The sequence below is a fragment of the Dendropsophus ebraccatus genome, chromosome 8 (assembly GCF_027789765.1).
Source record: "Dendropsophus ebraccatus isolate aDenEbr1 chromosome 8, aDenEbr1.pat, whole genome shotgun sequence".
Classification (NCBI taxonomy): Eukaryota; Metazoa; Chordata; class Amphibia; order Anura; family Hylidae; genus Dendropsophus; species Dendropsophus ebraccatus.
The window spans coordinates 50,718,214-50,732,564 of record NC_091461.1 but is presented as its reverse complement, the minus strand read 5'-3'; positions in this window follow the sequence as shown (position 1 = coordinate 50,732,564).

Sequence of the window (14,351 nt, the reverse complement as noted above, 5' to 3'; positions counted from 1 at the left end):
TACACACATTTATCAGACTTTACTACAGATGGACAAAAGCTGGAGACGATACTCAGGAAACCAGCAGGAGGATGGAACAATTTTAGAAAAAGAAAGGAAAAGAGAAAAGAAAAAGAAGGAAGGGGGAAAAGACGATGGGGCAACATTCAAGAAGACAAAATACTGTGGCCACACACCATTGGGTGTGAGCTCGCCACTAAAGGACATGACAATACACGAAATGAAAACACCTATGACTCCTCTCCGTCTGAGGCCAGGAAACCAGAAGTCGCAAAGAATTAAAGGCCTTTTTCTCATTCAGTCACACTCATAATAGATCGCCAGGGAGCTCAACGAATCAGCTGTGGGAACTTGGGAGAATCTTTAAACAACAGCCATCCCCTCCACACCTTGGAGTACGCTGCATTACGGTTGTGATCATCCGCAATAAGTTCTTCGTATCTGCTAATTGCGTTAAGCTCCGCCAGCCATTCCGTCACGGAGGGGCATGTTGAGGTTTTCCAATGCCTAGGGATTTTAAAGGGCCAGAGTACCCTTTTAACCTAAAAGGCGCAGCATGATGACCACCACCACCACATCAGCTCCCACCAGCAGTCTGTCAACCCCATTACTGCAAACTAAAAACTTTGTATGGACACTCATTAGTCAATATTTCTAGTAAGAGTAACAGAAAAACTGCATAAAACAATCTTTGCAGAAATCGTGCTACAGTATCGTGATTTTATGTCAAAGACAAACATTTGCTAAAACAAATGAATACATAAGAATGAAAAAAATCCAGCTTACCGCCCCTCATAGGACCTTTTCCACAGTAGCACAGATTAACTTGACCACAGTGTTAAGATTTTCAAGAAAGATAATCCAGTATGTTCATGAATACATACTGTGCAAAAAAAAAAAGTTCTAGCCTCTCATCAGGCCAACTAGTTTCTCATGACTCACACTTAGGGTGGTATTACACGGAACGATTATCGTTCGAAAAATCGTTAAATCGTTCGTATTTGAACGATAATCATTTAGTGTAATAGCAGGCAACGATTAAATGACCAACGAGAAATCGTTGACCGTTTAATAGGATCCGGACCTATTTTTATCGTTTGATCGTTCGCACATCGTTCGGTGGAATAAGAATTCACAGCTGAAACGTACGCAATAGCGACGACTAAACGACCGCAAGAACGATCATAAATAACGATCATCGTTTCGTGTACTTGGGCGAACGATTTCAGGTCGTTTGCCTTAGCGGTCGTTTAAGATCGTTTATCGTTAATCGTTAGTCGTCGGAAAATTGCTTGGTGTAATAGTACCCTTAGTCATGGCTAAATGATACAGGTCAGAAATGTTAACAGGTCCTAGATGTGGAAGACACAAAACATGATTACTATCCAAAAATCATCAACTGTGTAAACTGTGCCATAGCTGTACAAGTAATTGCACAAAGCCAGATATTGTGTTATGTCTGCTTATTTCTTGCAGAAAATAGATGTGGATCCCACCAGTTCAAAAACAAAAAAAAATTACACTGAATGAATACTTCCTAATTAGAGATGAGCGAACTTTGAGCATGCTCGAGTCCATCCGAACGCGAGCGTTCGGCATTTGATTAGCTGGGGCTGCTGAACTTGGATAAAGCTCTAAGGTTGTCTGGAAAACATGGATATAGCCAATGACTATATCCATGTTTTCCAGACAATCTTAGAGCTTTATCCAACTTCAGCAGCCCCAGCTAATCAAATGCCGAAAGTTCGGGTTCGGATCGACTCGAGCATGCTCCAGGTTCGCTCATCTCTTAATCCTAATCCTAATACACAAATCCTTATATTTACACTATTTCAGTGTCACTTAGTGAAAGTAATATTGTGTATAATAGTAACCCCTTCATGACCTGGGCCAAAATGACCACAATAATTTTTTAATTTTGTGTTTTCATTCTCTTCTAAGAGCTCTAGCACTTTCATCTTTCTATCTACAGGGGCATGTAAGGGCTTGTTTTTTTCAGAAACAGGTGTACTTTGGCGCCTTTCATTCTACCATAACATGTATGATGGAACCCCTAAAATATTATTTATGAAAATATAAATTTGTGAGATGCAATATTGTAACCGTAACTATGTAACCGTACCTACATAATGCCCTTTACGGTAAAAGTGACATGACATCATTATTCTATAGGTCAGTCCGAACACAACAATATGCAGGTTTACACAGATTTTCTAATGTTTTTTTTTTTTCAAATAATTATTAGTAAAATTGCTCTATTGTGAGTCTTATAACAGTTTTATTTTTCCACCTACAGGGCTGTATGGGGTGTCATTTTTTTGCGCTATGATCTCTAGTTTTTATTAGTACCATATTTGTGTAGATCGGATGTTATGATCACTTTCTAACCGGTTTTTTTTTTATATATATACAACGTAACAAAAAAAACAGCAATTCTGGTGCTTTTTTCCCCCTATTTTGTTTTCAATGTGCAGGATTGCTATTGTTATAATTTAATAGATCAGACAATTACGCATGCCACAGTATATAATATTTTTTATTTGTTTATTTTTGTACGTTTTATTTGTATAATGGGATAGGGGGGTGATTTTATTATTGCAGATTTTTTTTTTTTTTACCACTTTTTAAGTCCGCTTGGGGGACTTTTACATGCAATCATAAGATTGCATACACTGTTCAGTGATATGCCATAAGCATAAGCCTGTGGCAGACAAATAGAACGCGGATCGGACCACACAGAGGAAGGTAAGAGGCCTCCGGCGGTCCCTGAAGGCGATCCGGTCTTCTGCAGTCACAATGCGGGGGTCCCGATTGGTGAGTGACAGGAGCTGATCTGTCACTTACACTTAAAAGCTGATCGTGCCATGACTGCAGCATTTTCAGGGGTTAATGACAGGCTGCAGTGGGATTGGTGCAGCCTGTAATCTATGGTGAGGGCCTGGCTGCAACCGACCCCATCTGCTTTGAAGTGGGCTTCATAGCACATTAGACACCCAGGGCATAGGGGTACGTCCTGGGTTGTCTGGTGACAGTTGGCCAGGGTGTACCTGTATGCCCTAGGTCGCCTAGGGGTTAGTACATCAAACAGCAGTTCATTTTTATGTAGCCTTTGTTTGCAGGTGGCAATGCGAGGATAGTTTTGTTCCTTTCAGCTGGACAATGGGTAATAGCTTGTGCTTGCAGAGGATATGATTTGGTCCAATAGTTTCAATTGTTCTAGTAAGTTACAATGACACAAACTTATTTATTACTTTGAAAATATAAATTATGTTCTAAGAAGGTAGTTACAATGTAATGTAATTGCAGATTGTGCCTAAAGATCTGTATTTTCCCACATTATGATACAGCTTTGTTATGAAACGTTATACAAGTTTTGCCGTTTTTGATTTTAAATTAAAAAAAAAAAATCTAAAAATATTTTAATTCTTATTTTATTGAATTGCTATATCAAGAAGAAATAACATCTTGGTACACAACATATTGTAAGTGACAAGTGTAAAAGAAACCAAACTAAATTTAAGGAGTAAGTCACATAATGTCCATAAAGAAACCAAAGTCCTTGGCATCTTGGCAAAAGCAAGCGGGAAGTCCTGGGAGCATTTTTTAGGCTCCCAGCTGCCACTGGAGGTGCTTTCTCCCTGTCAGAACCTTCACATGCTGTGCAGTAACTACTGCACAGCAAGTGAAGGGTTAAAATGTACCTCCTGGGCTCCACTCTGTTGCCTGGCATCACACCCCATAAACTGTTCCTTTCAGCCAATCAGCTGAAAGTCAATTGTCAGATCCTTCAAATGCTGCGGGCACATGGGGGGAAGTAAGTGCCTACTCGACTATTCGTTATCAGACTTGCCCCTGCCGGATGCCGGATTTTCAAAATCGCTGGACTTCTCCTTTAAGTGACAGTGGGATCTAAATGGTTAAATATCCAGCATAACATTGGCCCCTGATGCCCCCCATTCTCTATGACCAATAAAAACTCCAGGGGTTTGTAAGAGGATAAGACACCTCCATTGAGCATTCATCGGCTGACCCTGCATAAATCTGGTATCTCAGTTCTGGTGATCTGTAGGTTCCTGGTAACTACCCAACTTACCAACCACAGTCCACCTCTGAATAGCAAGACTTACCCCCCCCCCCCCTCTTCTCCTGAAAACTCTGTATTTCTTTCCTCAGGTGTTCCTGGCATCGGTTCCTGGCCGAAACATCAAAATTGCCATAAAGATCATCAACAAAAATAGAACCGGGATAGAAACCATCATGAGAGAGGCAGATACTCCTTGCGGCCAAAGATTGCCCATTCATTTGCCAACTCTATGCCGCACAGCTGTCAGAGGAGCGTGCTTATCTCATCATGGAGTATTTGCCCGGTGGCAGTCTGGAGGCTTTGGTTTGAGATGTGCGGCTGCCTGAATATCGGCAATGTAAGGTTAGGATAAAAGGAATTCATCAGGAATGGAGAGGTGGTAGATGGAAAATACAAGGTTGGTAGGGATTTAGTTATCAGAGGGTTGGTGGTGTATGTACAAGGATGGGTATTATTCTGCTCTGGCGGGGGTATGTACGTGCATTTCTAGGACAGCGAAGTCAATTTTTTCCTTAAGGGTACAAACCCACTTGACGTATTTGCTGAGTGAATCAGTCTTAAAAATAAGCAGGCAAAACGCAGGTTGGCTTTATACAATTGTTCTGCGTTAAAATGCGCAATTGCGTATTTTTGAAGCATGAAGCTACATGCGTTTTTCGCACAGGTTGTTAACAACTGATGCTTTGCTAACAACAAGCTTCACGCTTCAGAAATACGCAATTGCGTATTTTAACGCAGAACAATCGTATAAAGCCAACCTGCGTTTTGCCTGCTTGTTTTTAAGACTGATTCACGCAGCAAATACGTCAAGTGGGTTTGTACCCTAAAGGAAAGTGAAGCTACAACTCTGCTAAGATGGGAGGTCAAAGGAAGAATTATAGGCTGCCATAAAAAGTGTCTATCCTCTGCGGGTGACCACCCAGAATCCCAGTGTTAGAGAAGGATTTCATGGCACTTACACAACTCTCGGTTTTCTCTGTAAGATTCTACACAGCAGAGATGGTATGCAGCCACCAGTTCCTCCATGAAGACAACATTGTCCACGAGTAAGTAGAACTTTCCCCCTTCTCTCTCATACACACTGTAAATAATGCACATCCATATAATCGACCTGGGGATGGCCAGAGAGGGATCCAACACAGTGGATGACTGGTGGTTCCTGGGGTTTGTGATATCAAGGATGCCAGGACCATGATCCCTGTATGACTTCAGCAATTTCCAGCAAAAGACCACCAACAAGCCCACATTTCCAACTTGGGCTAATGCTGAAGAGAAACATCTAGAAACTGATCTCATCTGGAAGCTGCTGTACAAATGATCCCAAGAAGCACCTGGATGAGGCCAGAAACATCAGGGAGTATTCATTCTTTTCTACCATCAGCAGGGAGGAACTGGGGATCAGGAGAGTCTAACCACCATGGAAGCCACACCATCGCCATGCCGCACTTTGCCATCATGTTGCTGCCCAGGCCCTCAACCTAGCATCCTCCAATGCCGGGCTGGCATCACTCCAGCCTGAATCCAAGTAGTAAATGTTATGTATACCCCAATGTCTTCTCCAGGTGTTACCCATACAATCATAAATGTCAGCTGTTATTTACAAATGTGGTGTGAACAGAGCCTGAAGCCTGGTGTTTTACAGTGAGGGGTCCCCACTAATAAATTGATCAATCTGCTCAGTGGTGTATGGGTGCGCCACAGCATAGCTTGATATGCGTCTGAGGTGGGATGTCTGAGGTCCCCAAGCCTCAGGTGACGTCCCCTACAAATATCTTTATAGTGACATCCACAGGTGGTTCTTTTGACTATGACAAAGTTTGTATAATACTTGAAATGCGTCAGATGCTTCCATTGCCCTTTTCATGATTGAATTGCCGTTTTCATGATTTGCTTGAAGACTCAAATAATGTCCATTGTTTTACTCGGACTTCTGAGTGCTGGCTATGCTTTACATGTTTGGGTATGTTAGACTACTTCTACAGCTCAGAACACTAGTAGGCAAAGTGACCAAAACAAAAAAAAGTACAGTGGTATATTGGTTTGAGAATAACTTGGATTGAGAGCGTTTTAAAGAGCATTGCTTTGGTTTGAGAGCTCCCTGTACTGGGTGGGATGGGGGATGGGAAATGGGAGAGGGGCATGGTCTGCATAGAGGGGTCTACAGCACTGTACTCTGACCCAGGAAGTCTCCCTCACCTTCCAATCATAGCAGATCCACTTCAGGCTTGCATCAGGGGACAGGATTGTGGAGGTAATCTCTTCATAACTGTAACCCCTCTCTCCCCGGACAGAGAGTGCTGCTATACAGTGCTCACATATCTCCTTCTCATTCCTTCCTGATCCCTGCAGTCTCTATCAGCCCTTGTGTTTTTCTTAAACTTTTCATTCCCACTATAATGTGCCTGCACTAACACTCAGCTATACACATTGCTGCTATACACTCAGCTATACACACTGCTGTATAGAGAAGTTTCTGTCACTGCCCTCCTGCACAGCTCTGTGATTCTCACTTCCTGATTTGTCCATGCTGAACACACCCCTTCCCCATTGCTGTCATGTGACCACACAGACCTCTGACAGCAGCCCTGCTTCTCTGTTCTAGCCTGTTGTACTACACTACTGTATTATGGAGATCTGCGGCTTTATCCTGTATCTACAAACTGCTGCTGTTTCTTCAGGTTTATGCACTTACTATACATTATACTCCACATGCTGATTGCTATACTGTACAATATAATAATTGTGTAATATATTAAAAATCAATCAAGATCAATTTAAAAAATTTTCTTTTGCTAAAGTTTTTCTCTTCCTCGCCTTCTGAGAACCTGGTATACTGTCGCAACCACTAATTGGTAAACTTGGCAAACAGGGAATGTGTGCAGGACAGTTATGAAGTTGAGGCCAACAAAAATGATCAAATCATCATTTCCTTATACTGATGGCAAGTTCGGCTGGCTTCTATACAAAGCGTATGGGGGCTTTTCATGATTGGAGCTTAGTTGTATAAAAATGATACACGTGAGCCTGGAGTGTAGCATAAAACTATGGAAACATGTTTCATATAATTTCAAGTGTTAATTCACATTAAAATGGGAGAATTTAGTGATCTGATTGAACTAAAACAAGGAATGGTCATGAGTGCTACACTATCTGGGGCTAATATATACGAAAATACAATGTAGCAGGGTTTTATTGTGCAATCAACAGGCAAGATAGCATGAAATGGTCCACCTTTTCTGGCAGGTGTCAATAGTTTGGGAAGGTAGAGGTTATGTAACGGTGTGGGGAATGTTTTCTTGGCACACCCCTATTTCTTCCGATATCTGTGGACTATGTACAGATCAATAAGCAATGATTAAAAGGTCACTTAGGACAGGTTATTAATGGGGAGTGAATGGCTGTTCAGTTACATCATTGGCTGCTTACTTTCATCATTCGTGTGGCTGTTCACTTACATCATTGACAGCAGTACAACCCATTTACAAGGAAAGATTTATAGACGACAAATAAACATTTGCTTGTGTTACAGTTGATCATTGTGGTTTCAAATAGGGAAATAACCCATCTGTTTGGCCAATAATAGTAAAAACATTGTGGTCGACCAAGGTTATTCCATCTTGGCAGCTTTTTTTTTTTTATGGTGGAATAGCACTTTTAGCAGGAATGCCACAAAGGACTTATAGGATTGGTTCCAAGAAAAAAAATTTTTTTCCTTCGCCAACCATCACATTCCCCTTATTGTAATCTTATAGAATCTTATCTTGAATGTGGTAGAACTGGCAGTTCAGAGCAGGTCACTACCTCTATCTAATTTGTGGAAACTTTGAGAAACTATCCTGTCCAAACCAATATTCCTGATGAATGACTTCAATACCTAGTTGAAGCTACAAAACAATAAACTGCTTCAAAGGGTTATCCAGCGTTACAAAAACATGGCCACTTTCCCCCTACTGTTATCTCCAGTTTGGACGGGGTTTTGAAACTTAGTTCCATTGAAGTAAATGGAGCTTAATTGCAAACCACACCTGACCTGGAGACAACAGTAGGGGGAAAAGTGGCCATGTTTTTGTAGCGCTGTATAATACCCTTCAGTTCTGAAGGACAAAAGGATTCCAATGCCCTACCAGAATGGGGTATCTGGAACTATGTAAATCATGTGAGCAATAGACTTGTTACTAATATGAAACTGAGGGGAAAAAACATCAGAACATCTAGATGGGCATGCACGTCACCAAGATCTGCAGCTTGTAGTTCCCTTTGCAATCGTCAATAATGCCCCAGGATTTGTTTAATGGGGGACGTCGGAAGATTCTTCAGACCATGGTAGTATGTTTGGCCATGCAGGTTGCTTAAAATAGTGCAAACAACATGTGGTCTGGCTTTGTTGTGTTGACAGCTTCTGGAACACTTCAGAAAAATGGGTGTACAACTGGTCGATTTTATGTTAAGCTGTTGGTATGAAGGCTAGAGGGGTCCGGCTACCATACATTATGCAACCCACCCCATAATCCTGGCAGTAGTAACAGTCCCTTCTGAAGTTGTCTTCAAGACATTGCCCTTGTGGTCTCCAGATCATACTTCAGCTAGCATTGAGTCAAAAGCTGGACTTATTGCAGCAGAGGATAAATCTCAATTCCAGCCTCCATTGCCGTCTTGCTCTGCACCACTATAGACTTTCAGAGTGGTAACACAAGGTTGATAGAACATCTGTAGCTGGATGTCTGACTCATAGACAAATGTAAAGCCCTTATTACACCGGGCGATATTAAGGAGCAAACGATCGCTGTCAGCGTTCGTTTGCTCCTCGTTCGTGAGAGCCAGGGGGAAAGGGGGCGCAGGGAGGCTGCCCGGGTGATCGCTAGATCGTCCAGGCAGCTCATAGCAGATAGCAGCGGTCTGCTGCCGCAGCTCCTATTCTACAGAGTGACAGCAGCAGATCGTTGCCCCATTGTTTTTGTAATTTAAGGACCATTTCCTTTCTTGGAAACTAAAAACAGGAGGAAACACATTGGATATATGTATTTATGTATTTATTTCATATGCACATGTGGAGAAATAGAGATGCACACAGAAAAACTGAAATCTGCATACAAGCACTTCAAAATATATAGTTTTCAGTTTTGTACAAAATAATAACAACAATAATAAAAAGTGTAGTGGCAGCAAACCATATTAAGTGGCACACACACACACACATTATATATATATATATATATATATATATATATATATGCTAGTGTTGTGAAAAAAAACGCATGGTATTGACCAGATCAACCAGTCAGATACTTGTTTACTGTGTAGGTGAATTATTGCAGCCTTATTATTTATCTTTATGTGGGTTGCAGAAATATATGCATATGCTGCAATCATAACACCAGTCAGATATAAAGAATAAACTTGCAGAAATATTTGCAATGTCTACCATATATGAACATATCCTTATATTCTACCCTTACTGAAAAGTATCCAGACTGCTGGCACAATATCAATACTGTGGCTAGAATGCATCACTGCAACATTGTGTCCTCACTAGAGATGAGCGAACCTGGAGCATGCTCGAGTCTATCCGAACCCGAACGTTCGGCATTTGATTAGCGGTGGCTGCTGAGCTTGGATAAAGCCCTAAGGCTATGTGGAAATCATGGATATAGTCATTGGCTGTATCCATGTTTTCCAGACAACCTTAGAGCTTTATCCAACTTCAGCAGCCCCCGCTAATCAAATGCCGAAAGTTCGGGTTCGGATGGACTCGAACCCAAACCCGGTTCGCTCATCTCTAGTACTCACCCTTTAAAGGAGAAGTCCGGCAAAAAATTTTTATTAAAGTATTGTATTGCCCCCCAAAAGTTATACAAATCCCCAATATACACTTATTATGGGAAATGCACATAAAGTTCTTTTTTTTCCAGCACTTACTACTGCATCAAGGCTTCACTTCCTGGATAAAATGGTGAAGTCACGACCTGACTCCCAGAGCTGTGCAGGCTGTGACTGCTGGAGAGGATGATGGCAGGGGGACACTGAGGGACACAGGGCACTGGAGGAACACTGAGCATCCCTCTGCCATCATCCTCTCCAGCAGCCACAGCCCGCACAGCTCTGGGAATCGGGTCGAGACATCACCATTTTATCCAGGAAGTGAAGCCTTGATGCAGTAGTAAGTGCAAGGAAAAAGCACTTTATAAGCATTTCCCGTAATAAGTGTATATTGGTAATTTGTATAACTTTTGGGGGGAAATACAATACTTGAATAAAAATTTTTTGCTGAACTTCCCCTTCAACCCCTTAAGGTCAAAGTCAATTTTTGTTTTTCCGCTTTTGCTATTTCCACTTTATGTTTAAAAGGCCATTGTATTTTTTTTACCTAGAGACCCATATGAGCCCTTAGTTTTTGCGACACCAATTGTACTTTGCAATGACAGACTTTATTTTCCCATAAAATATGCTGCGAAACTGAAAAAAAAAAAATAGTTTCTGCTGTCAAATTGAAAAAAAAAAGGAATTTGTTTTAATTTCAGGTAGTTTCGTGTTTACGCAGTTCACCCTATGGTAAAACTGACATGTTATCTAGGTTTCTCACATCAGTACGATTACAACGATATGTATAACTTTTATTTTATTTGATGGCTTTTAAAATGTTAAAACCTCCTAAAAAAAAAACTAAATTTGTTTAACATTGCTCTATTCCCATCCTTAGGGTACAAACACACACAGCGTATTCACAGCGAGTTTCTCGCTGCGTATACGCAGTGAAACTCGCTGCGAATCCTGTGCCTGTGTATTCAATGGCAGACAAAATCGCAGCAGGGATGTACAAGTTTGTCTGCAGCCCGCCCCATTAACCCCCCGGCCGCCGTACATTATACATTACCGGGTTCCCGTTCCTGCTTGCTTTGGGGCTCCCGGTGTCTTCACGGCCCGCCCGGCCACTCGGGACGTGTCGGGAGCCGCCGAAGCAAGCAGGAGCCGGGATAAGGTAATGTATGCCCGGCCCCCTACAGCCCCGATCGGCCCCAGCCGCACATCGCCCGCAGCCCCAGGCCGCCCAGATGGCCCCCCGCAGCCCCGATCAGCCTGATCGGGCTGGGGAGGGGAGAGGGGCGATCGGTGCGGCTGGCTAATCGGGGCTGCGGGTGGGCGGGCAGCTGATTGGGGCTGCGGGGGGGGGGGAGGGGGGGCTGATCGGGGGACGGCTGGCTGGAGCTTATACTTTACCTGGTCCCCGCTCCGGCTTGCTGAAGACATCGGGGCCTCCGGAGCAAGCCGGAGCCGGGATCAGGTAAAGTATATGCTCCGGCGGCCGGGGGGTTAACGGGGCGGACTGCAGACAAAATTGCAGCAGGGATCTTCATCCCTGCTGCGATTGTCTGCCATTGACTAAACCAGGACAGGATACGCAGCGAGTTTCACTGCGTTTACGCAGTGAGAAACTAGCTGCGTATACGTCCTGTGTGTCTGTACACTTATACCGCTTTTATCCTTTGGTCTATGGGGCTGTGTGCAGTGTCATTTTTTGCGCCATGATCTATACTTTCTATCGGTACCTTGTTTGCATATATGCAACTTTTTGATCACTTTTTATTATTATTTTTTATTTGATGCAACTAAAAGTGCATTTTGCACTTTAGAATTTTTTTGCACTGACACTGTTTACCGTGTGTGATCAGGAATGTGATAATTTAATAGTTAGGGCGATTATGCACGCGGCGATACCAAACATGTTTATTTATTTATATTTATAAAATGGGAAAAGGGGGGTGATTTGGACTTTTCTTAGGGGAGGGGATTTTTTATTAATAAAAAAACATTTTTACTTTTTTTTTACTTTAACTAGAAGTTCCCCCGGGGGACTTCTATATACACAGCATTGATCTCTCATCTCATCGGTGAGATCAGCGATACATTGCTCTGGCCTGCTGCAGACCACAGCAATGTATTGCCGAGCCAGGATCATCATCAGTGTGACGCTGAGGCGAGGCCCGGCCAGAAGAACGGATTTCTCCTCCATGATTGCATCCCGGGGGGGAGATCAGTCCCACTAAACACCAGGAACACAGTGAGCAGAGCACTTAAATGCAGGTCTCAGGTTTGACAGCTGCACTTAAATGCTTTATTGGCCGGCAAGACAACGGGACCCGTGTCGGCTAATAGAGGCGCCTCCCTGGCTGCAGATAGCAGCTGGGAGTGGCGCCGTTCAGAGCGGGGTCCCGGAGGGACCCCTCTCTGAACTCTTCTCGCGCTGCCATAACGTATGAGGTACATCATGGGACGCTAAGGGGTTAATCTGCGTACCACACTTATCGAATCATGAGCAAATGCAAAAAGAAGAAAAAAATATCCTCTCTTCCCAAAGTAATACCAATAAAAATCCCTGAAAAAGAACACTATACTAAATATTGCAAACTGTAATCAAATGCTGCACACTCAGGTTCGGACAGACCTAAGCATGCTCGAGTTTCACTCATCTCTACAGCTGAGGCTTCTTTTCCCCATAATGGACCATCCACAAAAATACCAGAACTATTAGGGGGCGGCATATATATATAGAGCCACATATTAACTGGGCCTGCAATGTAAACTGTGAGGGGAGAGGTGACCTGAGGGCATACCTCTCCTCACCTAGAGCCCAGGCCTTGATGTGTGGACAGTATGCTAAGTGCTAAGTGTGGCCTCCTCTCTTGACTAAATTATGGTCACTCTCTCCTTCACGGAATCCTCATGCTCACTATGGCAGTGTGTCTTAATAGATTTATCACCAGCAATACTGCAGATTCTGTAGCTAGTGACCCCCCCCCCCCATCAAAATCTCTGAGGTTCAATGTCTCTCTGTAATTCCATTAGGACACAGGCAGACACAGGGACTGGAATGCAGTGAGGCAGAAGTGCATACTGGCAGTGCATTATAAAACAGTTTTCTTTGTCGCTCCTCTGCCATTGGGGGTACAGCTTATATCGATCTGACAATTCTGCTTACTGCAGATTCGAAATTACCTGGAATGGCAGGTTAATTAAATTCATCTAAATGATCGTCCATCTTTGAAATAGAAAAAATAAATGTGATGCAACTGCAAACTTGGCAATGCTTTTCCATAGATGCTCACATTATAATACAGTTTTATTACTTTATTATCATATAGTCACCCTTTTTAAATCATTTGAAGATCTCTGCTTGCTTTAAGTGAACTGAAATAACTTTAAAGCGTAACTGTCATTTCAGGGTCATTTTTCTGAAAACATTAAATATCAACAGTTCAAGCGATTTTAAGAAACTCTGTAATAGGTTTTATGTACTAAAAGAGTTTCCTTCTGTAGTGAAAAAGCAATCTCCCAGCCTCCCCCCTCACATCAGATGAAGCAGGACTTCTGTCTCCATTATGTGGCTATGGAGAGGGGAGGGGCTGTTAGGAGTGACTGAGCACGGAGCAGTCCTGCACAGCACAACACCCTGCAATCTTCTCTCAGTAAGTTCATAGATAAGCACTGACCTTTCTGACACCTGAATTTAGTGTTTTAGGTGCCCAGAGAGTCTACAAACAGCTGACCTTCATGTCACCTCTTCCTGCTCCCTCATCTCCCTCGGCCCCTCCCCCCTTCATAGGCTTACAATGGAGAGAGCAGAGCCCGTGTTCATTGGCTTCTCTGTAATGAAGACGTGTTTGCCTGATAATGCACAGATAAGAAGTCAGGGGGGGAGGCTGGGAGATTGCTTCTTGAGTACAGAAGGAGGCTTTTTTGGCTGATAAAACCTATTACAGTTTCTTAAAATCGCTCATACTACTGATTTCTGCAATAAAAAAAAAACATGACAGTTATGCTTTAAGCTGTGAACAATTCTATTTCTAGCTTTACCCACTGTATAAAATAAAATAGGTGGCAAAACTGGACCAGGACTAATTCATAATGGCCATACCTGGTCCCTGACCCAATTTTTACTTTCCCTATCATAGGGTAAGTAAAAAAAGGCACCTGATGATCACATGCATCTCATACTGCAACACACCTCTATGCTGATCTCTTCCCATAGAAAAGACACAGATGGTGTTCATGGCCGTTCTCTCCCAAATAAAATCGTAAGGTATCAAAATAGTTAATAACGACCGTCTGAGCTGATCACCATTTCGAAGTTCGCTACTGTCAATGACCATATGCTGTGCACTAAATAAATGGTCATCATGTAGGCCTTTTTTTCTTATACTGAAATTAGCAATTGAGGGAGTAAGTGGCCAATTACAGTGGACTGTTCATTATTTTACCCATGCACTTTTTA